At 44.3% G+C, this 23,764-nt stretch overlaps 1 protein-coding gene and 13 non-coding genes across 14 annotated transcripts in view; all 14 read left to right on the top strand.

Moving 5' to 3' along the window:
• LOC139248232 (zinc finger protein 84-like) overlaps positions 1-23,764 on the top strand; it is a 1,036,220-nt gene that overhangs the window by 586,038 nt on the left and 426,418 nt on the right. The gene's annotated exons all lie outside the window — the stretch shown is intronic.
• Positions 1,205-1,275, top strand: trnag-gcc (transfer RNA glycine (anticodon GCC)). Its single transcript has one exon. It is a non-coding gene; the product is annotated as a tRNA-Gly (tRNA).
• trnas-gcu (transfer RNA serine (anticodon GCU)) lies at positions 2,690-2,760 on the top strand. Its single transcript has one exon. It is a non-coding gene; the product is annotated as a tRNA-Ser (tRNA).
• trnas-gcu (transfer RNA serine (anticodon GCU)) lies at positions 4,172-4,242 on the top strand. The gene has a single exon. It is a non-coding gene; the product is annotated as a tRNA-Ser (tRNA).
• On the top strand, positions 5,654-5,724 carry trnag-gcc (transfer RNA glycine (anticodon GCC)). The gene has a single exon. It is a non-coding gene; the product is annotated as a tRNA-Gly (tRNA).
• trnag-gcc (transfer RNA glycine (anticodon GCC)) lies at positions 7,136-7,206 on the top strand. Its single transcript has one exon. It is a non-coding gene; the product is annotated as a tRNA-Gly (tRNA).
• trnag-gcc (transfer RNA glycine (anticodon GCC)) lies at positions 8,618-8,688 on the top strand. Its single transcript has one exon. It is a non-coding gene; the product is annotated as a tRNA-Gly (tRNA).
• trnag-gcc (transfer RNA glycine (anticodon GCC)) lies at positions 10,099-10,169 on the top strand. Its single transcript has one exon. It is a non-coding gene; the product is annotated as a tRNA-Gly (tRNA).
• On the top strand, positions 11,580-11,650 carry trnag-gcc (transfer RNA glycine (anticodon GCC)). Its single transcript has one exon. It is a non-coding gene; the product is annotated as a tRNA-Gly (tRNA).
• On the top strand, positions 14,544-14,614 carry trnag-gcc (transfer RNA glycine (anticodon GCC)). Its single transcript has one exon. It is a non-coding gene; the product is annotated as a tRNA-Gly (tRNA).
• trnag-gcc (transfer RNA glycine (anticodon GCC)) lies at positions 16,025-16,095 on the top strand. Its single transcript has one exon. It is a non-coding gene; the product is annotated as a tRNA-Gly (tRNA).
• On the top strand, positions 17,507-17,576 carry trnag-gcc (transfer RNA glycine (anticodon GCC)). Its single transcript has one exon. It is a non-coding gene; the product is annotated as a tRNA-Gly (tRNA).
• On the top strand, positions 18,987-19,057 carry trnag-gcc (transfer RNA glycine (anticodon GCC)). The gene has a single exon. It is a non-coding gene; the product is annotated as a tRNA-Gly (tRNA).
• trnag-gcc (transfer RNA glycine (anticodon GCC)) lies at positions 20,468-20,538 on the top strand. The gene has a single exon. It is a non-coding gene; the product is annotated as a tRNA-Gly (tRNA).

A 23,764-nucleotide genomic window follows, 5' to 3' on the forward strand; every position in this document is an offset into this window, starting at 1 on the left:
GCAATTTAAAAAGCGAGAACACACAGGAGTGGCTGTTTACAGTGCGGCAGCAGAGATGAGCGGGAGCAAGGCTGGGCGGCAGTTTAATAAGGAGGAGCAGAAAGGAGCGGCGGTACCGTTTCCTCGAGCTGTGGCGATTTACAATAATTCCATCAATGTAATATCTCCAAGTTTGCAAATCACACCAAGCTGGGTGGCAGAGCGAGCTGCGAGGAGGATGCTAGGAGGCTGCAGCGGGATTGGACAGATTAGGTGAATGGGCAAATGGATGGCACATGCCATATAATGTAGATAAGTGTGAGTTTTTCCACTTTTGTGGCAAAACCTTGAAGGTCGAATTTTATCTGAATGTTGACCGATTTGTAAAAGCGGAGGGGTATTGAGACCTGGGTATTTTGGTACATCAGTCGTTGAAATCATTCATAAATACGGGTACAGCATGCAGTAAAGGAAGCAAATGTCATGCTGGCCTTCATAGCGAGGAAATTAGGGTATCGGAGCATGGAGACTTGTACAGGATCTTGGTGAGACCAGACCTTGAGTATTGTGTGCAGTTATGTTCATCTAATCTGAGGAAGGACATTCTTGCTTTTGAGGGAGTGTAGCGAATATTCACCAGACTGATTCCAGGGATGGCAGGACTGACATGAAGAAAGACTGGATCGACTAGGCTTATACTCGCTGGAATTTAGAAGAATGAGAGGGGAGCTCATAGAAACATTTAAAATTTGGTCGGGAATGGACAGGTTTGATGGCGTAAAAAGGTTCCCGCAGTCCGAATGCAGGAAGCCCAGTACCAGCGGTCACTGTCTAAGGATAAAGTCTAAACCATTTAGGACCGACACGAGGAGAAACTTCTTCACTCAGATCATTGTGAACCTGTGGAATTCTGTACCACAGAAAGATGTGGAAGCCAGTTTGATAGATATACTCCAAAGAGAGTGAGATATGGCCCTTACGGCTAAAGTGATCAAGGGGTATGGAGAGAAATCAGGAAGGGGAAGTGAAGTTGCATGCTCAGCCATGATCATATTGAATGGTGGTGCTGGCTGGAAGGGAAGAATGGCCTACTCCTGCACCTACTTTCTAAGTTTCTATGTTTCTATCTTCAGAATATGAGGTGCTTTGTTGTTCTTCGCCTTTTATTAGCAAAAATTAAACACTAATTGCACTATCTTTAAACTTGAATGTGTTCGTATTGTGAGCATTGGTGGTTCCGGGGTAGAATTCTCGCCTGCCACGCGGGAGACCCGGGTTCGATTCCCGGCCAATGCAGTTTTTATGGAAGTATTTCGGAAACCGTGCATTTAAAAATTAAGCTTTCCAACTGTTTGAAGAGCGGACACAGAGAGGAGCGGCTGTTAAATGAGCGGAGGCACAGGTATACTTCTGTATAAAGAGCGGGAGCAGTGAGGAGCGCTTGCAAAGTGAGGGAGTAAAGGATTTGAGTCATTTTTCAAACAGCACGAGCAGAGGGAAGCGGCAATTTAAAAAGCGAGAACACACAGGAGTGGCTGTTTACAGTGCGGCAGCAGAGATGAGCGGGAGCAAGGCTGGGCGGCAGTTTAATAAGGACGAGCAGAAAGGAGCGGCGGTACCGTTTCCTCGAGCTGTGGCGATTTACAATAATTCCATCAATGTAATATCTCCAAGTTTGCAAATCACACCAAGCTGGGTGGCAGAGCGAGCTGCGAGGAGGATGCTAGGAGGCTGCAGCGGGATTGGACAGATTAGGTGAATGGGCAAATGGATGGCACATGCCATATAATGTAGATATGTGTGAGTTTTTCCACTTTGGTGGCAAAACCTTGAAGGTCGAATTTTATCTGAATGTTGACCGATTTGTAAAAGCGGAGGGGTATTGAGACCTGGGTTTTTTGATACATCAGTCGTTGAAATCATTCATAAATACGGGTACAGCATGCAGTAAAGGAAGCAAATGTCATGCTGGCCTTCATAGCGAGGAGATTAGGGTATCGGAGCATGGAGACTTGTACAGGATCTTGGTGAGACCAGACCTTGAGTATTGTGTGCAGTTATGATCATCTAATCTGAGGAAGGACATTCTTGCTTTTGAGGGAGTGTAGCGAATATTCACCAGACTGATTCCAGGGATGGCAGGACTGACATGAAGAAAGATTGGATCGACTAGGCTTATACTCGCTGGAATTTAGAAGAATGAGAGGGGAACTCATAGAAACATTGACAATTTGGTCGGGAATGGACAGGTTTGATGGCGTAAAAAGGTTCCCGCAGTCCGAATGCAGGAAGCCCAGTACCAGCGGTCACAGTCTAAGGATAAAGTGTAAACCATTTAGGACCGACACGAGGAGAAACTTCTTCACTCAGATCATTGTGAACCTGTGGAATTCTGTACCACAGAAAGATGTGGAAGCCAGTTTGATAGATATACTCGAAAGAGAGTGAGATATGGCCCTTACGGCTAAAGTGATCAAGGGGTATGGAGAGAAATTAGGAAGGGGAAGTGAAGTTGCATGCTCAGCCATGATCATATTGAATGGTGGTGCTGGCTGGAAGGGAAGAATGGCCTACTCCTGCACCTACTTTCTAAGTTTCTATGTTTCTATCTTCAGAATATGAGGTGCTTTGTTGTTCTTCGCCTTTTATTAGCAAAAATTAAACACTAATTGCACTATCTTTAAACTTGAATTATGTTTATACTGTGAGCGCATTGGTGGTTCAGGGGTAGAATTCTCGCCTGCTACGCGGGAGACCCGGGTTCGATTCCCGGCCAATGCAGTTTTTATGGAAGTATTTCGGAAACCGTGCATTTAAAAATTAAGCTGACCGACTGTTTAAAGAGCGGTCACAGAGAGGAGCGGCTGTTAAATGAGCGGTGGCACAGATATACTTCTGTATAAAGAGCGGGAGCAGTGAGGAGCGCTTGTAAAGTGAGGGAGTAAAGGATTTGAGTCATTTTTCAAATAGCACGAGCAGAGCGAAGCGGCAATTTAAAAAGCGAGAACACACAGGAGTGGCTGTTTACAGTGCGGCAGCAGAGATGAGCGGGAGCAAGGCTGGGCGGCAGTTTAATAAGGAGGAGCAGAAAGGAGCGGCGGTACCGTTTCCTCGAGCTGTGGCGATTTACAATAATTCCATCAATGTAATATCTCCAAGTTTGCAAATCACACCAAGCTGGGTGGCAGAGCGAGCTGCGAGGAGGATGCTAGGAGGCTGCAGCGGGATTGGACAGATTAGGTGAATGGGCAAATGGATGGCACATGCCATATAATGTAGATATGTGTGAGTTTTTCCACTTTGGTGGCAAAACCTTGAAGGTCGAATTTTATCTGAATGTTGACCGATTTGTAAAAGCGGAGGGGTATTGAGACCTGGGTTTTTTGATACATCAGTCGTTGAAATCATTCATAAATACGGGTACAGCATGCAGTAAAGGAAGCAAATGTCATGCTGGCCTTCATAGCGAGGAGATTAGGGTATCGGAGCATGGAGACTTGTACAGGATCTTGGTGAGACCAGACCTTGAGTATTGTGTGCAGTTATGATCATCTAATCTGAGGAAGGACATTCTTGCTTTTGAGGGAGTGTAGCGAATATTCACCAGACTGATTCCAGGGATGGCAGGACTGACATGAAGAAAGATTGGATCGACTAGGCTTATACTCGCTGGAATTTAGAAGAATGAGAGGGGAACTCATAGAAACATTTACAATTTGGTCGGGAATGGACAGGTTTGATGGCGTAAAAAGGTTCCCGCAGTCCGAATGCAGGAAGCCCAGTACCAGCGGTCACAGTCTAAGGATAAAGTGTAAACCATTTAGGACCGACACGAGGAGAAACTTCTTCACTCAGATCATTGTGAACCTGTGGAATTCTGTACCACAGAAAGATGTGGAAGCCAGTTTGATATTTATACTCGAAAGAGAGTGAGATATGGCCCTTACGGCTAAAGTGATCAAGGGGTATGGAGAGAAATTAGGAAGGGGAAGTGAAGTTGCATGCTCAGCCATGATCATATTGAATGGTGGTGCTGGCTGGAAGGGAAGAATGGCCTACTCCTGCACCTACTTTCTAAGTTTCTATGTTTCTATCTTCAGAATATGAGGTGCTTTGTTGTTCTTCGCCTTTTATTAGCAAAAATTAAACACTAATTGCACTATCTTTAAACTTGAATGTGTTTATAATGTGAGCATTGGTGGTTCAGGGGTAGAATTCTCGCCTGCTTCGCGGGAGACCCGGGTTCGATTCCCGGCCAATGCAGTTTTTATGGAAGTATTTCGGAAACCGTGCATTTAAAAATTAAGCTGACCGACTGTTTAAAGCGCGGACACAGAGAGGAGCGGCTGTTAAATGAGCGGAGGCACAGATATACTTCTGTATAAAGAACGGGAGCAGTGAGGAGCGCTTGTAAAGTGAGGGAGTAAAGGATTTGAGTCATTTTTCAAATAGCACGAGCAGAGGGAAGCGGCAATTTAAAAAGCGAGAACACACAAGAGTGGCTGTTTGCAGTGCGGCAGCAGAGATGAGCGGGAGCAAGTCTGGGCGGCAGTTTAATAAGGAGGAGCAGAAAGGAGCGGCGGTACCGTTTCCTCGAGCTGTGGCGATTTACAATAATTCCATCAATGTAATATCTACAAGTTTGCAAATCACACCAAGCTGGGTGGCAGAGCGAGCTGCGAGGAGGATGCTAGGAGGCTGCAGCGGGATTGGACAGATTAGGTGAATGGGCAAATGGATGGCACATGCCATATAATGTAGATAAGTGTGAGTTTTTCCACTTTGGTGGCAAAATCTTGAAGGTAGAATTTTATCTGAATGTTGACCGATTTGTAAAAGCGGAGGGGTATTGAGATCTGGGTATTTTGGTACATCAGTCGTTGAAATCATTCATAAATACGGGTACAGCATGCAGTAAAGGAAGCAAATGTCATGCTGGCCTTCATAGCGAGGAGATTAGGGTATCGGAGCATGGAGACTTGTACAGGATCTTGGTGAGACCAGACCTTGAGTATTGTGTGCAGTTATGATCATCTAATCTGAGGATGGACATTCTTGCTTTTGAGTGAGTGTAGCGAATATTCACCAGACTGATTCCAGGGATGGCAGGACTGATATGAAGAAAGACTGGATCGACTAGGCTTATACTCGCTGGAATTTAGAAGAATGAGAGGGGAACTCATAGAAACATTTACAATTTGGTCGGGAATGGACAGGTTTGATGGCGTAAAAAGGTTCCCGCAGTCCGAATGCAGGAAGCCGAGTACAAGCGGTCACAGTCTAAGGATAAAGTGTAAACGATTTAGGACCGACACGAGGAGAAACTTCTTCACTCAGATCATTGTGAACCTCTGGAATTCTGTACCACAGAAAGATGTGGAACCCAGTTGGATAGATATACTCTAAAGAGAGTGAGATATGGCCCTCACGGCTAAAATGATCAAGGGGTATGGAGAGATATCAGGAAGGGGAAGTGAAGTTGCATGCTCAGCCATGATCATATTGAATGGTGGTGCTGGCTGGAATATACGAATGGCCTACTCCTGCACCTACTTTCTAAGTTTCTATGTTTCTATCTTCAGAATATGAGGTGCTTTGTTGTTCTTCGCCTTTTATTAGCAAAAATTAAACTCTAATTGCACTATCTTTAAACTTGAATGTGTCCGCAATGTGAGCATTGGTGGTTCAGGCGTAGAATTCTCGTCTGCCACGCGGGAGACCCGGGTTCGATTCCCGGCCAATGCAGTTTTTATGGAAATATTTCGGAAACCGTGCATTTGAAAATTAAGCTGACCGACTGTTTAAAGCGCGGACACAGAGAGGAGCGGCTGTTAAATGAGCGGAGGCACAGATATACTTCTGTATAAAGAGCGGGAGCAGTGAGGAGCGCTTGTAAAGTGAGGGAGTAAAGGATTTGAGTCATTTTTCAAATAGCACGAGCAGAGGGAAGCGGCAATTTAAAAAGCGAGAACACACAGGAGTGGCTGTTTACAGTGCGGCAGCAGAGATGAGCGGGAGCAAGGCTGGGCGGCAGTTTAATAAGGAGGAGCAGAAAGGAGCGGCGGTACCGTTTCCTCGAGCTGTGGCGATTTACAATAATTCCATCAATGTAATATCTCCAAGTTTGCAAATCACACTAAGCTGGGAGGCAGAGCGAGCTGCGAGGAGGATGCTAGGAGGCTGCAGCGGGATTGGACAGATTAGGTGAATGGGCAAATGGATGGCACATGCCATATAATGTAGATAAGTGTGAGTTTTTCCACTTTGGTGGCAAAACCTTGAAGGTAGAATTTTATCTGAATGTTGACCGATTTGTAAAAGCGGAGGGGTATTGAGATCTGGGTATTTTGGTACATCAGTCGTTGAAATCATTCATAAATACGGGTACAGCATGCAGTAAAGGAAGCAAATGTCATGCTGGCCTTCATAGCGAGGAGATTAGGGTATCGGAGCATGGAGACTTGTACAGGATCTTGGTGAGACCAGACCTTGAGTATTGTGTGCAGTTATGATCATCTAATCTGAGGAAGGACATTCTTGCTTTTGAGTGAGTGTAGCGAATATTCACCAGACTGATTCCAGGGATGGCAGGACTGACATGAAGAAAGACTGGATCGACTAGGCTTATACTCGCTGGAATTTAGAAGAATGAGAGGGGAACTCATAGAAACATTTACAATTTGGTCGGGAATGGACACGTTTGATGGCGTAAAAAGGTTCCCGCAGTCCGAATGCAGGAAGCCGAGTACAAGCGGTCACAGTCTAAGGATAAAGTGTAAACGATTTAGGACCGACACGAGGAGAAACTTCTTCACTCAGATCATTGTGAACCGCTGGAATTCTGTACCACAGAAAGATGTGGAACCCAGTTGGATAGATATACTCTAAAGAGAGTGAGATATGGCCCTCATGGCTAAAATGATCAAGGGGTATGGAGAGATATCAGGAAGGGGAAGTGAAGTTGCATGCTCAGCCATGATCATATTGAATGGTGGTGCTGGCTGGAATATACGAATGGCCTACTCCTGCACCTACTTTCTAAGTTTCTATGTTTCTATCTTCAGAATATGAGGTGCTTTGTTGTTCTTCGCCTTTTATTAGCAAAAATTAAACTCTAATTGCACTATCTTTAAACTTGAATGTGTCCGTAATGTGAGCATTGGTGGTTCAGGGGTAGAATTCTCGCCTGCCACGCGGGAGACCCGGGTTCGATTCCCGGCCAATGCAGTTTTTATGGAAGTATTTCGGAAACCGTGCATTTGAAAATTAAGCTGACCGACTGTTTAAAGCGCGGACACAGAGAGGAGCGGCTGTTAAATGAGCGGAGGCACAGATATACTTCTGTATAAAGAGCGGGAGCAGTGAGGAGCGCTTGTAAAGTGAGGGAGTAAAGGATTTGAGTCATTTTTCAAATAGCACGAGCAGAGGGAAGCGGCAATTTAAAAAGCGAGAACACACAGGAGTGGCTGTTTACAGTGCGGCAGCAGAGATGAGCGGGAGCAAGGCTGGGCGGCAGTTTAATAAGGAGGAGCAGAAAGGAGCGGCGGTACCGTTTCCTCGAGCTGTGGCGATTTACAATAATTCCATCAATGTAATATCTCCAAGTTTGCAAATCACACTAAGCTGGGAGGCAGAGCGAGCTGCGAGGAGGATGCTAGGAGGCTGCAGCGGGATTGGACAGATTAGGTGAATGGGCAAATGGATGGCACATGCCATATAATGTAGATAAGTGTGAGTTTTTCCACTTTGGTGGCAAAACCTTGAAGGTAGAATTTTATCTGAATGTTGACCGATTTGTAAAAGCGGAGGGGTATTGAGATCTGGGTATTTTGGTACATCAGTCGTTGAAATCATTCATAAATACGGGTACAGCATGCAGTAAAGGAAGCAAATGTCATGCTGGCCTTCATAGCGAGGAGATTAGGGTATCGGAGCATGGAGACTTGTACAGGATCTTGGTGAGACCAGACCTTGAGTATTGTGTGCAGTTATGATCATCTAATCTGAGGAAGGACATTCTTGCTTTTGAGTGAGTGTAGCGAATATTCACCAGACTGATTCCAGGGATGGCAGGACTGACATGAAGAAAGACTGGATCGACTAGGCTTATACTCGCTGGAATTTAGAAGAATGAGAGGGGAACTCATAGAAACATTTACAATTTGGTCGGGAATGGACACGTTTGATGGCGTAAAAAGGTTCCCGCAGTCCGAATGCAGGAAGCCGAGTACAAGCGGTCACAGTCTAAGGATAAAGTGTAAACGATTTAGGACCGACACGAGGAGAAACTTCTTCACTCAGATCATTGTGAACCGCTGGAATTCTGTACCACAGAAAGATGTGGAACCCAGTTGGATAGATATACTCTAAAGAGAGTGAGATATGGCCCTCATGGCTAAAATGATCAAGGGGTATGGAGAGATATCAGGAAGGGGAAGTGAAGTTGCATGCTCAGCCATGATCATATTGAATGGTGGTGCTGGCTGGAATATACGAATGGCCTACTCCTGCACCTACTTTCTAAGTTTCTATGTTTCTATCTTCAGAATATGAGGTGCTTTGTTGTTCTTCGCCTTTTATTAGCAAAAATTAAACTCTAATTGCACTATCTTTAAACTTGAATGTGTCCGTAATGTGAGCATTGGTGGTTCAGGGGTAGAATTCTCGCCTGCCACGCGGGAGACCCGGGTTCGATTCCCGGCCAATGCAGTTTTTATGGAAGTATTTCGGAAACCGTGCATTTAAAAATTAAGCTGACCGACTGTTTAAAGCGCGGACACAGAGAGGAGCGGCTGTTGAATGAGCGGAGGCACAGATATACTTCTATATAAAGAGCGGGAGCAGTGAGAAGCGCTTGTAAAGTGAGGGAGTAAAGGATTTGAGTCATTTTTCAAATAGCACGAGCAGAGGGAAGCGGCAATTTAAAAAGCGAGAACACACAAGAGTGGCTGTTTACAGTGCGGCAGCAGAGATGAGCGGGAGCAAGGCTGGGCGGCAGTTTAATAAGGAGGAGCAGAAAGGAGCGGCGGTACCGTTTCCTCGAGCTGTGGCGATTTACAATAATTCCATCAATGTAATATCTCCAAGTTTGCAAATCACACCAAGCTGGGTGGCAGAGCGAGCTGCGAGGAGGATGCTAGGAGGCTGCAGCGGGATTGGACAGATTAGGTGAATGGGCAAATGGATGGCACATGCCATATAATGTAGATAAGTGTGAGTTTTTCCACTTTGGTGGCAAAACCTTGAAGGTAGAATTTTATCTGAATGTTGACCGATTTGTAAAAGCGGAGGGGTATTGAGATCTGGGTATTTTGGTACATCAGTCGTTGAAATCATTCATAAATACGGGTACAGCATGCAGTAAAGGAAGCAAATGTCATGCTGGCCTTCATAGCGAGGAGATTCGGGTATCGGAGCATGGAGACTTGTACAGGATCTTGGTGAGACCAGTCCTTGAGTATTGTGTGCAGTTATGATCATCTAATCTGAGGAAGGACATTCTTGCTTTTGAGTGAGTGTTGCGAATATTCACCAGACTGATTCCAGGGATGGCAGGACTGACATGAAGAAAGACTGGATCGACTAGGCTTATACTCGCTGGAATTTAGAAGAATGAGAGGGGAACTCATAGAAACATTTACAATTTGGTCCGAATGGACAGGTTTGATGGCGTAAAAAGGTTCCCGCAGTCCGAATGCAGGAAGCCGAGTACAAGCGGTCACAGTCTAAGGATAAAGTGTAAACGATTTAGGACCGACACGAGGAGAAACTTCTTCACTCAGATCATTGTGAACCTCTGGAATTCTGTACCACAGAAAGATGTGGAACCCAGTTGGATAGATATACTCTAAAGAGAGTGAGATATGGCCCTCATGGCTAAAATGATCAAGGGGTATGGAGAGAAATCAGGAAGGGGAAGTGAAGTTGCATGCTCAGCCATGATCATATTGAATGGTGGTGCTGGCTGGAAGGGACGAATGGCCTACTCCTGCAACTACTTTCTAAGTTTCTATGTTTCTATCTTCAGAATATGAGGTGCTTTGTTGTTCTTCGCCTTTTATTAATAAAAATTAAACACTAATTGCACTATCTTTAAACTTGAATGTGTCCGTAATGTGAGCATTGGTGGTTCAGGGGTAGAATTCTCGCCTGCCACGCGGGAGACCCGGGTTCGATTCCCGGCCAATGCAGTTTTTATGGAAGTATTTCGGAAACCGTGCATTTAAAAATTAAGCTGACCGACTGTTTAAAGCGCGGACACAGAGAGGAGCGGCTGTTAAATGAGCGGAGGCACAGATACACGTCTGTATAAAGAGCGGGAGCAGTGAGGAGCGCTTGTAAAGTGAGGGAGTAAAGGATTTGAGTCATTTTTCAAATAGCACGAGCAGAGGGAAGCGGCAATTTAAAAAGCGAGAACACACAAGAGTGGCTGTTTACAGTGCGGCAGCAGAGATGAGCGGGAGCAAGGCTGGGCGGCAGTTTAATAAGGAGGAGCAGAAAGGAGCGGCGGTACCGTTTCCTCGAGCTGTGGCGATTTACAATAATTCCATCAATGTAATATCTCCAAGTTTGCAAATCACACCAAGCTGGGTGGCAGAGCGAGCTCCGAGGAGGATGCTAGGAGGCTGCAGCGGGATTGGACAGATTAGGTGAATGGGCAAATGGATGGCACATGCCATATAATGTAGATAAGTGTGAGTTTTTCCACTTTGGTGGCAAAACCTTGAAGGTAGAATTTTATCTGAATGTTGACCGATTTGTAAAAGCGGAGGGGTATTGAGATCTGGGTATTTTGGTACATCAGTCGTTGAAATCATTCATAAATACGGGTACAGCATGCAGTAAAGGAAGCAAATGTCATGCTGGCCTTCATAGCGAGGAGATTCGGGTATCGGAGCATGGAGACTTGTACAGGATCTTGGTGAGACCAGACCTTGAGTATTGTGTGCAGTTATGATCATCTAATCTGAGGAAGGACATTCTTGCTTTTGAGTGAGTGTTGCGAATATTCACCAGACTGATTCCAGGGATGGCAGGACTGACATGAAGAAAGACTGGATCGACTAGGCTTATACTCGCTGGAATTTAGAAGAATGAGAGGGGAACTCATAGAAACATTTACAATTTGGTCCGAATGGACAGGTTTGATGGCGTAAAAAGGTTCCCGCAGTCCGAATGCAGGAAGCCGAGTACAAGCGGTCACAGTCTAAGGATAAAGTGTAAACGATTTAGGACCGACACGAGGAGAAACTTCTTCACTCAGATCATTGTGAACCTCTGGAATTCTGTACCACAGAAAGATGTGGAACCCAGTTGGATAGATATACTCTAAAGAGAGTGAGATATGGCCCTCATGGCTAAAATGATCAAGGTTAATGGAGAGATATCAGGAAGGGGAAGTGAAGTTGCATGCTCAGCCATGATCATATTGAATGGTGGTGCTGGCTGGAATATACGAATGGCCTACTCCTGCACCTACTTTCTAAGTTTCTATGTTTCTATCTTCAGAATATGAGGTGCTTTGTTGTTCTTCGCCTTTTATTAGCAAAAATTATACTCTAATTGCACTATCTTTAAACTTGAATGTGTCCGTAATGTGAGCATTGGTGGTTCCGGGGTAGAATCCTCGCCTGCCACGCGGGACACCCGGGTTCGATTCCCGGCCAATGCAGTTTTTATGGAAGTATTTCGGAAACCGTGCATTTAAAAATTAAGCTGACCGACTGTTTAAAGCGCGGACACAGAGAGGAGCGGCTGTTAAATGAGCGGAGGCACAGATATACTTCTGTATAAAGAGCGGGAGCAGTGAGGAGCGCTTGTAAAGTGAGGGAGTAAAGGATTTGAGTCATTTTTCAAATAGCACGAGCAGAGGGAAGCGGCAATTTAAAAAGCGAGAACACACAAGAGTGGCTGTTTGCAGTGCGGCAGCAGAGATGAGCGGGAGCAAGTCTGGGCGGCAGTTTAATAAGGAGGAGCAGAAAGGAGCGGCGGTACCGTTTCCTCGAGCTGTGGCGATTTACAATAATTCCATCAATGTAATATCTACAAGTTTGCAAATCACACCAAGCTGGGTGGCAGAGCGAGCTGCGAGGAGGATGCTAGGAGGCTGCAGCGGGATTGGACAGATTAGGTGAATGGGCAAATGGATGGCACATGCCATATAATGTAGATAAGTGTGAGTTTTTCCACTTTGGTGGCAAAACCTTGAAGGTAAAATTTTATCTGAATGTTGACCGATTTGTAAAAGCGGAGGGGTATTGAGATCTGGGTATTTTGGTACATCAGTCGTTGAAATCATTCATAAATACGGGTACAGCATGCAGTAAAGGAAGCAAATGTCATGCTGGCCTTCATAGCGAGGAGATTAGGGTATCGGAGCATGGAGACTTGTACAGGATCTTGGTGAGACCAGACCTTGAGTATTGTGTGCAGTTATGATCATCTAATCTGAGGATGGACATTCTTGCTTTTGAGTGAGTGTAGCGAATATTCACCAGACTGATTCCAGGGATGGCAGGACTGATATGAAGAAAGACTGGATCGACTAGGCTTATACTCGCTGGAATTTAGAAGAATGAGAGGGGAACTCATAGAAACATTTACAATTTGGTCGGGAATGGACAGGTTTGATGGCGTAAAAAGGTTCCCGCAGTCCGAATGCAGGAAGCCGAGTACAAGCGGTCACAGTCTAAGGATAAAGTGTAAACGATTTAGGACCGACACGAGGAGAAACTTCTTCACTCAGATCATTGTGAACCTCTGGAATTCTGTACCACAGAAAGATGTGGAACCCAGTTGGATAGATATACTCTAAAGAGAGTGAGATATGGCCCTCACGGCTAAAATGATCAAGGGGTATGGAGAGATATCAGGAAGGGGAAGTGAAGTTGCATGCTCAGCCATGATCATATTGAATGGTGGTGCTGGCTGGAATATACGAATGGCCTACTCCTGCACCTACTTTCTAAGTTTCTATGTTTCTATCTTCAGAATATGAGGTGCTTTGTTGTTCTTCGCCTTTTATTAGCAAAAATTAAACTCTAATTGCACTATCTTTAAACTTGAATGTGTCCGCAATGTGAGCATTGGTGGTTCAGGCGTAGAATTCTCGTCTGCCACGCGGGAGACCCGGGTTCGATTCCCGCCCAATGCAGTTTTTATGGAAATATTTCGGAAACCGTGCATTTGAAAATTAAGCTGACCGACTGTTTAAAGCGCGGACACAGAGAGGAGCGGCTGTTAAATGAGCGGAGGCACAGATATACTTCTGTATAAAGAGCGGGAGCAGTGAGGAGCGCTTGTAAAGTGAGGGAGTAAAGGATTTGAGTCATTTTTCAAATAGCACGAGCAGAGGGAAGCGGCAATTTAAAAAGCGAGAACACACAGGAGTGGCTGTTTACAGTGCGGCAGCAGAGATGAGCGGGAGCAAGGCTGGGCGGCAGTTTAATAAGGAGGAGCAGAAAGGAGCGGCGGTACCGTTTCCTCGAGCTGTGGCGATTTACAATAATTCCATCAATGTAATATCTCCAAGTTTGCAAATCACACTAAGCTGGGAGGCAGAGCGAGCTGCGAGGAGGATGCTAGGAGGCTGCAGCGGGATTGGACAAATTAGGTGAATGGGCAAATGGATGGCACATGCCATATAATGTAGATAAGTGTGAGTTTTTCCACTTTGGTGGCAAAACCTTGAAGGTAGAATTTTATCTGAATGTTGACCGATTTGTAAAAGCGGAGGGGTATTGAGATCTGGGTATTTTGGTACATCAGTCGTTGAAATCATTCATAAATACGGGTACAGCATGCAGTAAAGGAAGCAAATGTCATGCTGGCCTTCATCGCGAGGAGATTAGGGTATCGGAGCATGGAGACTTGTACAGGATCTTGGTGAGACCAGACCTTGAGTATTGTGTGCAGTTATGATCATCTAATCTGAGGAAGGACATTCTTGCTTTTGAGTGAGTGTAGCGAATATTCACCAGACTGATTCCAGGGATGGCAGGACTGACATGAAGAAAGACTGGATCGACTAGGCTTATACTCGCTGGAATTTAGAAGAATGAGAGGGGAACTCATAGAAACATTTACAATTTGGTCGGGAATGGACACGTTTGATGGCGTAAAAAGGTTCCCGCAGTCCGAATGCAGGAAGCCGAGTACAAGCGGTCATAGTCTAAGGATAAAGTGTAAACGATTTAGGACCGACACGAGGAGAAACTTCTTCACTCAGATCATTGTGAACCGCTGGAATTCTGTACCACAGAAAGATGTGGAACCCAGTTGGATAGATATACTCTAAAGAGAGTGAGATATGGCCCTCATGGCTAAAATGATCAAGGGGTATGGAGAGATATCAGGAAGGGGAAGTGAAGTTGCATGCTCAGCCATGATCATATTGAATGGTGGTGCTGGCTGGAATATACGAATGGCCTACTCCTGCACCTACTTTCTAAGTTTCTATGTTTCTATCTTCAGAATATGAGGTGCTTTGTTGTTCTTCGCCTTTTATTAGCAAAAATTAAACTCTAATTGCACTATCTTTAAACTTGAATGTGTCCGTAATGTGAGCATTGGTGGTTCAGGGGTAGAATTCTCGCCTGCCACGCGGGAGACCCGGGTTCGATTCCCGGCCAATGCAGTTTTTATGGAAGTATTTCGGAAACCGTGCATTTAAAAATTAAGCTGACCGACTGTTTAAAGCGCGGACACAGAGAGGAGCGGCTGTTGAATGAGCGGAGGCACAGATATACTTCTGTATAAAGAGCGGGAGCAGTGAGAAGCGCTTGTAAAGTGAGGGAGTAAAGGATTTGAGTCATTTTTCAAATAGCACGAGCAGAGGGAAGCGGCAATTTAAAAAGCGAGAACACACAAGAGTGGCTGTTTACAGTGCGGCAGCAGAGATGAGCGGGAGCAAGGCTGGGCGGCAGTTTAATAAGGAGGAGCAGAAAGGAGCGGCGGTACCGTTTCCTCGAGCTGTGGCGATTTACAATAATTCCATCAATGTAATATCTCCAAGTTTGCAAATCACACCAAGCTGGGTGGCAGAGCGAGCTGCGAGGAGGATGCTAGGAGGCTGCAGCGGGATTGGACAGATTAGGTGAATGGGCAAATGGATGGCACATGCCATATAATGTAGATAAGTGTGAGTTTTTCCACTTTGGTGGCAAAACCTTGAAGGTAGAATTTTATCTGAATGTTGACCGATTTGTAAAAGCGGAGGGGTATTGAGATCTGGGTATTTTGGTACATCAGTCGTTGAAATCATTCATAAATACGGGTACAGCATGCAGTAAAGGAAGCAAATGTCATGCTGGCCTTCATAGCGAGGAGATTCGGGTATCGGAGCATGGAGACTTGTACAGGATCTTGGTGAGACCAGACCTTGAGTATTGTGTGCAGTTATGATCATCTAATCTGAGGAAGGACATTCTTGCTTTTGAGTGAGTGTTGCGAATATTCACCAGACTGATTCCAGGGATGGCAGGACTGACATGAAGAAAGACTGGATCGACTAGGCTTATACTCGCTGGAATTTAGAAGAATGAGAGGGGAACTCATAGAAACATTTACAATTTGGTCCGAATGAACAGGTTTGATGGCGTAAAAAGGTTCCCGCAGTCCGAATGCAGGAAGCCGAGTACAAGCGGTCACAGTCTAAGGATAAAGTGTAAACGATTTAGGACCGACACGAGGAGAAACTTCTTCACTCAGATCATTGTGAACCTCTGGAATTCTGTACCACAGAAAGATGTGGAACCCAGTTGGATAGATATACTCTAAAGAGAGTGAGATATGGCCCTCATGGCTAAAATGATCAAGGGGTATGGAGAGATATCAGGAAGGGGAAGTGAAGTTGCATGCTCAGCCATGATCATATTGAATGGTGGTGCTGGCTGGAATATACGAATGGCCTACTCCTGCACCTACTTTCTAAGTTTCTATGTTTCTATCTTCAGAATATGAGGTGCTTTGTTGTTCTTCGCCTTTTATTAGCAAAAATTATACTCTAATTGCACTATCTTTAAACTTGAATGTGTTCGTATTGTGAGCATTGGTGGTTCCGGGGTAGAATTCTCGCCTGCCACGCGGGAAACCCGGGTTCGATTCCCGGCCAATGCAGTTTTTATGGAAGTATTTCGGAAACCGTGCATTTAAAAATTAAGCTTTCCAACTGTTTGAAGAGCGGACACAGAGAGGAGCGGCTGTTAAATGAGCGGAGGCACAGGTATACTTCTGTATAAAGAGCGGGAGCAGTGAGGAGCGCTTGTAAAGTGAGGGAGTAAAGGATTTGAGTCATTTTTCAAATAGCACGAGCAGAGGGAAGCGGCAATTTAAAAAGCGAGAACACACAGGAGTGGCTGTTTACAGTGCGGCAGCAGAGATGAGCGGGAGCAAGGCTGGGCGGCAGTTTAATAAGGACGAGCAGAAAGGAGCGGCGGTACCGTTTCCTCGAGCTGTGGCGATTTACAATAATTCCATCAATGTAATATCTCCAAGTTTGCAAATCACAACAAGCTGGGTGGCAGAGCGAGCTGCGAGGAGGATGCTAGGAGGCTGCAGCGGGATTGGACAGATTAGGTGAATGGGCAAATGGATGGCACATGCCATATAATGTAGATATGTGTGAGTTTTTCCACTTTGGTGGCAAAACCTTGAAGGTCGAATTTTATATGAATGTTGACCGATTTGTAAAAGCGGAGGGGTATTGAGACCTGGGTTTTTTGATACATCAGTCGTTGAAATCATTCATAAATACGGGTACAGCATGCAGTAAAGGAAGCAAATGTCATGCTGGCCTTCATAGCGAGGAGATTAGGGTATCGGAGCATGGAGACTTGTACAGGATCTTGGTGAGACCAGACCTTGAGTATTGTGTGCAGTTATGATCATCTAATCTGAGGAAGGACATTCTTGCTTTTGAGGGAGTGTAGCGAATATTCACCAGACTGATTCCAGGGATGGCAGGACTGACATGAAGAAAGATTGGATCGACTAGGCTTATACTCGCTGGAATTTAGAAGAATGAGAGGGGAACTCATAGAAACATTTACAATTTGGTCGGGAATGGACAGGTTTGATGGCGTAAAAAGGTTCCCGCAGTCCGAATGCAGGAAGCCCAGTACCAGCGGTCACAGTCTAAGGATAAAGCGTAAACCATTTAGGACCGACACGAGGAGAAACTTCTTCACTCAGATCATTGTGAACCTGTGGAATTCTGTACCACAGAAAGATGTGGAAGCGAGTTTGATAGATATACTCGAAAGAGAGTGAGATATGGCCCTTACGGCTAAAGTGATCAAGGGGTATGGAGAGAAATTAGGAAGGGGAAGTGAAGTTGCATGCTCAGCCATGATCATATTGAATGGTGGTGCTGGCTGGAAGGGACGAATGGCCTACTCCTGCACCTACTTTCTAAGTTTCTATGTTTCTATCTTCAGAATATGAGGTGCTTTGTTGTTCTTCGCCTTTTATTAACAAAAATTAAACACTAATTGCACTATCTTTAAACTTGAATGTGTTCGTAATGTGAGCATTGGTGGTTCAGGGGTAGAATTCTCGCCTGCCACGCGGACACCCGGGTTCGATTCCCGGCCAATGCAGTTTTTATGGAAGTATTTCGGAAACCGTGCATTTAAAAATTTAGCTTTCCAACTGTTTGAAGAGCGGACACAGAGAGGAGCGGCTGTTAAATGAGCTGAGGCACAGGTATACTTCTGGAAAAGAGCGGGAGCAGTGAGGAGCGCTTGTAAAGTGAGGGAGTAAAGGATTTGAGTCATTTTTCAAATAGCACGAGCAGAGGGAAGCGGCAATTTAAAAAGCGAGAACACACAAGAGTGGCTGTTTACAGTGCGGCAGCAGAGATGAGCGGGAGCAAGGCTGGGCGGCAGTTTAATAAGGAGGAGCAGAAAGTAGCGGCGGTACCGTTTCCTCGAGCTGTGGCGATTTACAATAATTCCGTCAATGTAATATCTCCAAGTTTGAAAATCACACCAAGCTGGGTGGTAGAGCGAGCTGCGAGGAGGATGCTAGGAGGCTGCAGCGGGATTGGACAGATTAGGTGAATGGGCAATTGGATGGCACATGCCATATAATGTAGATAAGTGTGAGTTTTTCCACTTTGGTGGCAAAACCTTGAAGGTAGAATTTTATCTGAATGTTGACCGATTTGTAAAAGCGGAGGGGTATTGAGACCTGGGTATTTTGGTACATCAGTCGTTGAAATCATTCATAAATACGGGTACAGCATGCAGTAAAGGAAGCAAATGTCATGCTGGCCTTCATAGCGAGGAGATTAGGGTATCGGAGCATGGAGACTTGTACAGGATCTTGGTGAGACCAGACCTTGAGTATTGTGTCCAGTTATGATCATCTAATCTGAGGAAGGACATTCTTGCTTTTGAGGGAGTGTAGCGAATATTCACCAGACTGATTCCAGGGATGGCAGGACTGACATGAAGAAAGATTGGATGGACTAGGCTTATACTCGCTGGAATTTAGAAGAATGAGAGGGGAACTCATAGAAACATTTACAATTTGGTCGGGAATGGACAGGTTTGATGGCGTAAAAAGGTTCCCGCAGTCCGAATGCAGGAAGCCTAGTACAAGCGGTCACAGTCTAAGGATAAAGTGTAAACCATTTAGGACCGACACGAGGAGAAACTTCTTCACTCAGATCATTGTGAACCTCTGGAATTCTGTACCACAGAAAGATGTGGAACCCAGTTGGATAGATATACTCTAAAGAGAGTGAGATATGGCCCTCACGGCTAAAATGATCAAGGGGTATGGAGAGAAATCAGGAAGGGGAAGTGAAGTTGCATGCTCAGCCATGATCATATTGAATGGTGGTGCTGGCTGGAAGGGACGAATGGCCTACTCCTGCAACTACTTTCTAAGTTTCTATGTTTCTATCTTCAGAATATGAGGTGCTTTGTTGTTCTTCGCCTTTTATTAATAAAAATTAAACACTAATTGCACTATCTTTAAACTTGAATGTGTCCGTAATGTGAGCATTGGTGGTTCAGGGGTAGAATTCTCGCCTGCCACGCGGGAGACCCGGGTTCGATTCCCGGCCAATGCAGTTTTTATGGAAGTATTTCGGAAACCGTGCATTTAAAAATTAAGCTGACCGACTGTTTAAAGCGCGGACACAGAGAGGAGCGGCTGTTAAATGAGCGGAGGCACAGATACACGTCTGTATAAAGAGCGGGAGCAGTGAGGAGCGCTTGTAAAGTGAGGGAGTAAAGGATTTGAGTCATTTTTCAAATAGCACGAGCAGAGGGAAGCGGCAATTTAAAAAGCGAGAACACACAAGAGTGGCTGTTTACAGTGCGGCAGCAGAGATGAGCGCGAGCAAGGCTGGGCGGCAGTTTAATAAGGAGGAGCAGAAAGGAGCGGCGGTACCGTTTCCTCGAGCTGTGGCGATTTACAATAATTCCATCAATGTAATATCTCCAAGTTTGCAAATCACACCAAGCTGGGTGGCAGAGCGAGCTGCGAGGAGGATGCTAGGAGGCTGCAGCGGGATTGGACAGATTAGGTGAATGGGCAAATGGATGGCACATGCCATATAATGTAGATAAGTGTGAGTTTTTCCACTTTGGTGGCAAAACCTTGAAGGTAGAATTTTATCTGAATGTTGACCGATTTGTAAAAGCGGAGGGGTATTGAGATCTGGGTATTTTGGTACATCAGTCGTTGAAATCATTCATAAATACGGGTACAGCATGCAGTAAAGGAAGCAAATGTCATGCTGGCCTTCATAGCGAGGAGATTCGGGTATCGGAGCATGGAGACTTGTACAGGATCTTGGTGAGACCAGACCTTGAGTATTGTGTGCAGTTATGATCATCTAATCTGAGGAAGGACATTCTTGCTTTTGAGTGAGTGTTGCGAATATTCACCAGACTGATTCCAGGGATGGCAGGACTGACATGAAGAAAGACTGGATCGACTAGGCTTATACTCGCTGGAATTTAGAAGAATGAGAGGGGAACTCATAGAAACATTTACAATTTGGTCCGAATGGACAGGTTTGATGGCGTAAAAAGGTTCCCGCAGTCCGAATGCAGGAAGCCGAGTACAAGCGGTCACAGTCTAAGGATAAAGTGTAAACGATTTAGGACCGACACGAGGAGAAACTTCTTCACTCAGATCATTGTGAACCTCTGGAATTCTGTACCACAGAAAGATGTGGAACCCAGTTGGATAGATATACTCTAAAGAGAGTGAGATATGGCCCTCATGGCTAAAATGATCAAGGGGTATGCAGAGATATCAGGAAGGGGAAGTGAAGTTGCATGCTCAGCCATGATCATATTGAATGGTGGTGCTGGCTGGAATATACGAATGGCCTACTCCTGCACCTACTTTCTAAGTTTCTATGTTTCTATCTTCAGAATATGAGGTGCTTTGTTGTTCTTCGCCTTTTATTAGCAAAAATTATACTCTAATTGCACTATCTTTAAACTTGAATGTGTCCGTAATGTGAGCATTGGTGGTTCCGGGGTAGAATCCTCGCCTGCCACGCGGGACACCCGGGTTCGATTCCCGGCCAATGCAGTTTTTATGGAAGTATTTCGGAAACCGTGTGTTGTAGAGAGTCGAAAGATATATATAGACTTAGGCATTAGGCACCTGCTGGATATTTAGAACTCACATAAGCTTAAATGGACACACACATAAAATGGCTGCCCAGGCATTATGGGAAATCAGGTAGTCAAACTGTGAACTGTTGAACGTTCACTGACCGAGCAATAACCCTGTGAGGCCCACTGTAGGAATGCCTGGGAAGGCAGAGATAAGAAGGAAGCCATCTCCTGTGAACAAGGCCATAAACCAATTAATTCCCCAGGAAGAAAGATAAGAGGGAAACCATTTGCTGTAAACAAGGCTACAAACCAATTATTTCTCCCAGATGAAAGAACTAGGGAGAGAACATATAAAGTCATCGATCAACCCAAATTGACAATGGTTCCCTGGTTACTAGGAGAATTCTATTGGATTAAAAAACCTATATGTAATCTATAATCGTTATGATTGGCTTGTGTCCAGCCGTGATGAGCTGTGTAACTGCAGTAAGCTGTTTTTTAACTGTTGTAAAACATATAAAGGTACATGTAACTCTTTGTTCTGTGAAGAGAAACCTGGATACGGTCCTGAGTTTTTCCTTCCCGCTGAGCATAATAAAGCTGCTTCAGCATTGGAACCGACCCTGAGTGTTGAGTGATTCTTCAGAGAAAACACTAACGCTAACAATGGCGTAGTCGACGGGATTTCCCGGAGTCGCTGGACGCCCTTGGAAAAAAACCCGGGTGAGTATAAAAAACAATTTTTAAGTATAAAGGGTGCGGAAGGTGGAAGCTGGTTGATCGACATGAGGAGACGGTCTAATATCTCAAACGCCTAGCCTGAGCCTGAATTAAGAGGACTTTTGTCCCACGTGACGGCCAGGAACCAAGTAGGCGTAGGGAACACACTTAGACCGTGGGATCGTGATACCGAGAGACATCTTCCGGACCCAGTAGTGTAATTTGAAATACCCCGGGATAGAACCAAGCGGTGTACAGCGGCTAACGGAATCCAAACCTGTGAACAGGGTCGGACCAACGGGCTGAGCGGTGGTAGGTAGTCGTTAAGGATACGTAGAGCACTGCGGGAATTGCTTAAACGCGTTTTTAAGAATTGTATAAGTTTGTGTAACAGCAGAACTTGTGACCTGACAGTAGCCAAGAGACAGTTTACTACAAGTCGCGCTAGAAAGAAAGCGGACCGCTGAGAGTAGATTCCTAACGATACCAGTCCTACCCAGGAATGGCCATGAAAACAAGTAAACTCGAGTGGGGACCAGAAGGGTCGCTTACCCGCCACCTGGCGGAAAAACAAAAGAAGCTAATTGAAAAAATGATTAAAGCAGGGTGGAATCCTCAGGAATTAGTTATGTGAGGAATTATTTAGATAAAACTACGAATTCCCTGAAAGGTCATGGATCCAAAAATAGAGCCGGCCAAAACAAGAAGAGAGACTGTTGTAAATGTCTGATCGTTGAGTGAGAAGTGTCTGTGTGATTTTTGACTGCAGAATGAATTTTTGTTTTATGTTTTCATGTTCCGAAAGCCTGGTTGGAAGAGGAATGCAAGTGTCTGTTTATTTTAGAAACAGAGTGAAAGTCTTTTTTTTTAAACCCTTTGTAATGTTGTCCTGTATGTGGGAAGTTTTAAGACATTTAAGTTAGAAACGCAGGTGTGGATTTATTCGGATGATAAGTTACGGAGCTAGGAGAATAAACAAATAAAGAATAGGTTTGTTGAGCAAAATATTTATTTGACATGCTCACTTACTTGCCGAAAGAAAACATGCAATGATTGATTGGGTTGAAAGACATAAATTTAGTCTCGGAATGAGATAAAGAATGCTTTAAAAAAAAAAAGAGCTTCTAAAAAAAAAAGTTTCAAATAAAGATTGAAATTACAAAGTTTGAATTGGGATTTTGAGATATTCAGAGAAGGCACAGGAAATACTGAGGTGGATTTAAAAAAAAAAGATTAAATTAAATCTGATCAGGTCAAACTCCTGGGCAAGTGGCGAGCTATCTGCGAAGGTGTAAAAGGAACTTTTGGAAAATGTTAAAAAACAGCAAGCTTTAGTAACGGCTTTGAAACTGGAGCATTTTGAGATAACGAAAGGCAGCACTCAAACTCTCAAAGCTGGTCTCCATTCCAGTTATGGAGAAAAAGAAAAAGATAAAGACGCCACTTTGAAAGTAAACAAATTAACAACTTTATGGAGTTACGAACCCTCCGTGTAAAATACAAAACCTAATTTGAAGAAAGAAAAGAAAAAAAAAAAGATGTAACGGACTAAATGGAAAAAGACATAACTTACTAAATACTAGTTGATGTTTGCTGTGAAAAAGATATTGGTTTAATTAGAAGAGGAAAAAAAAAAAATTGGAATAAGTAAAAAACACTCTACATGGATTCGAATTTTCAATTATGAAAAAGTTTCAATGCAGTTTGAAAAGATTTCCAAAATGTCCCGAACAGTCTAAACAAGCAGGAGGGTTTTGAAGATAACGAGGAGAAAGAGAGAAATAAAAAAAAAACAGAATTGAATTTCAGTAAACAAAATTGCTATTGTATGTGTGGTCTTGTTTTAAAACAATTTAAAAAAAAAAATTCTTTGGCAAGTACTTGAATTAGAAGTTAAGAAAACATTGGAGTTTACTCTAATGATTTATGCTGTTTAACGGATTCCTAATTTCGAAGCCAGTTTTGAAGGCACAAAGACTTTTTTTTCAGATGATTACGTGAAGTCACGTAATGACATCAGGTCTTCTTACAAACCTGGAAAGGAGTTAACCCTTTCCATTGACAGCCGTTTTATACTGAACATTATTAATTTGGATTTCTTAATAGGGAAAAAAAGGACTCACCTAACAGAGGAAACAAAAATAAAAACAGAACTAGCTTATGTAATAATACTTGCCTGATACAATAAAGAAATAGATATTCAATAAAACAAATTGAAGAGTTAAAAGCTAAGATAAACAGGCTGGAAGAGATAACGGGACTAGACGGATAGTGCAGTGCGCAGCCATAGCACCATCACCTCTGGCAATAGAGCCAATGTACCCCACGGTGGGTAGGTGTAGTCCACAAACCCAACCTAACGGTAAAGCAGACAGCGATGTTTGGAGGAATAGCTTTGGCCTTGGTCATAATAGGAGTTTGGGTAATATTTAAGTGGGTAAAGACACGGGCGCACGCCCTACAGATTCAGCTCGAAA

This window comes from Pristiophorus japonicus, unplaced genomic scaffold, assembly GCF_044704955.1.
Source record: "Pristiophorus japonicus isolate sPriJap1 unplaced genomic scaffold, sPriJap1.hap1 HAP1_SCAFFOLD_29, whole genome shotgun sequence".
In the NCBI taxonomy this organism is placed as follows: Eukaryota; Metazoa; Chordata; class Chondrichthyes; family Pristiophoridae; genus Pristiophorus; species Pristiophorus japonicus.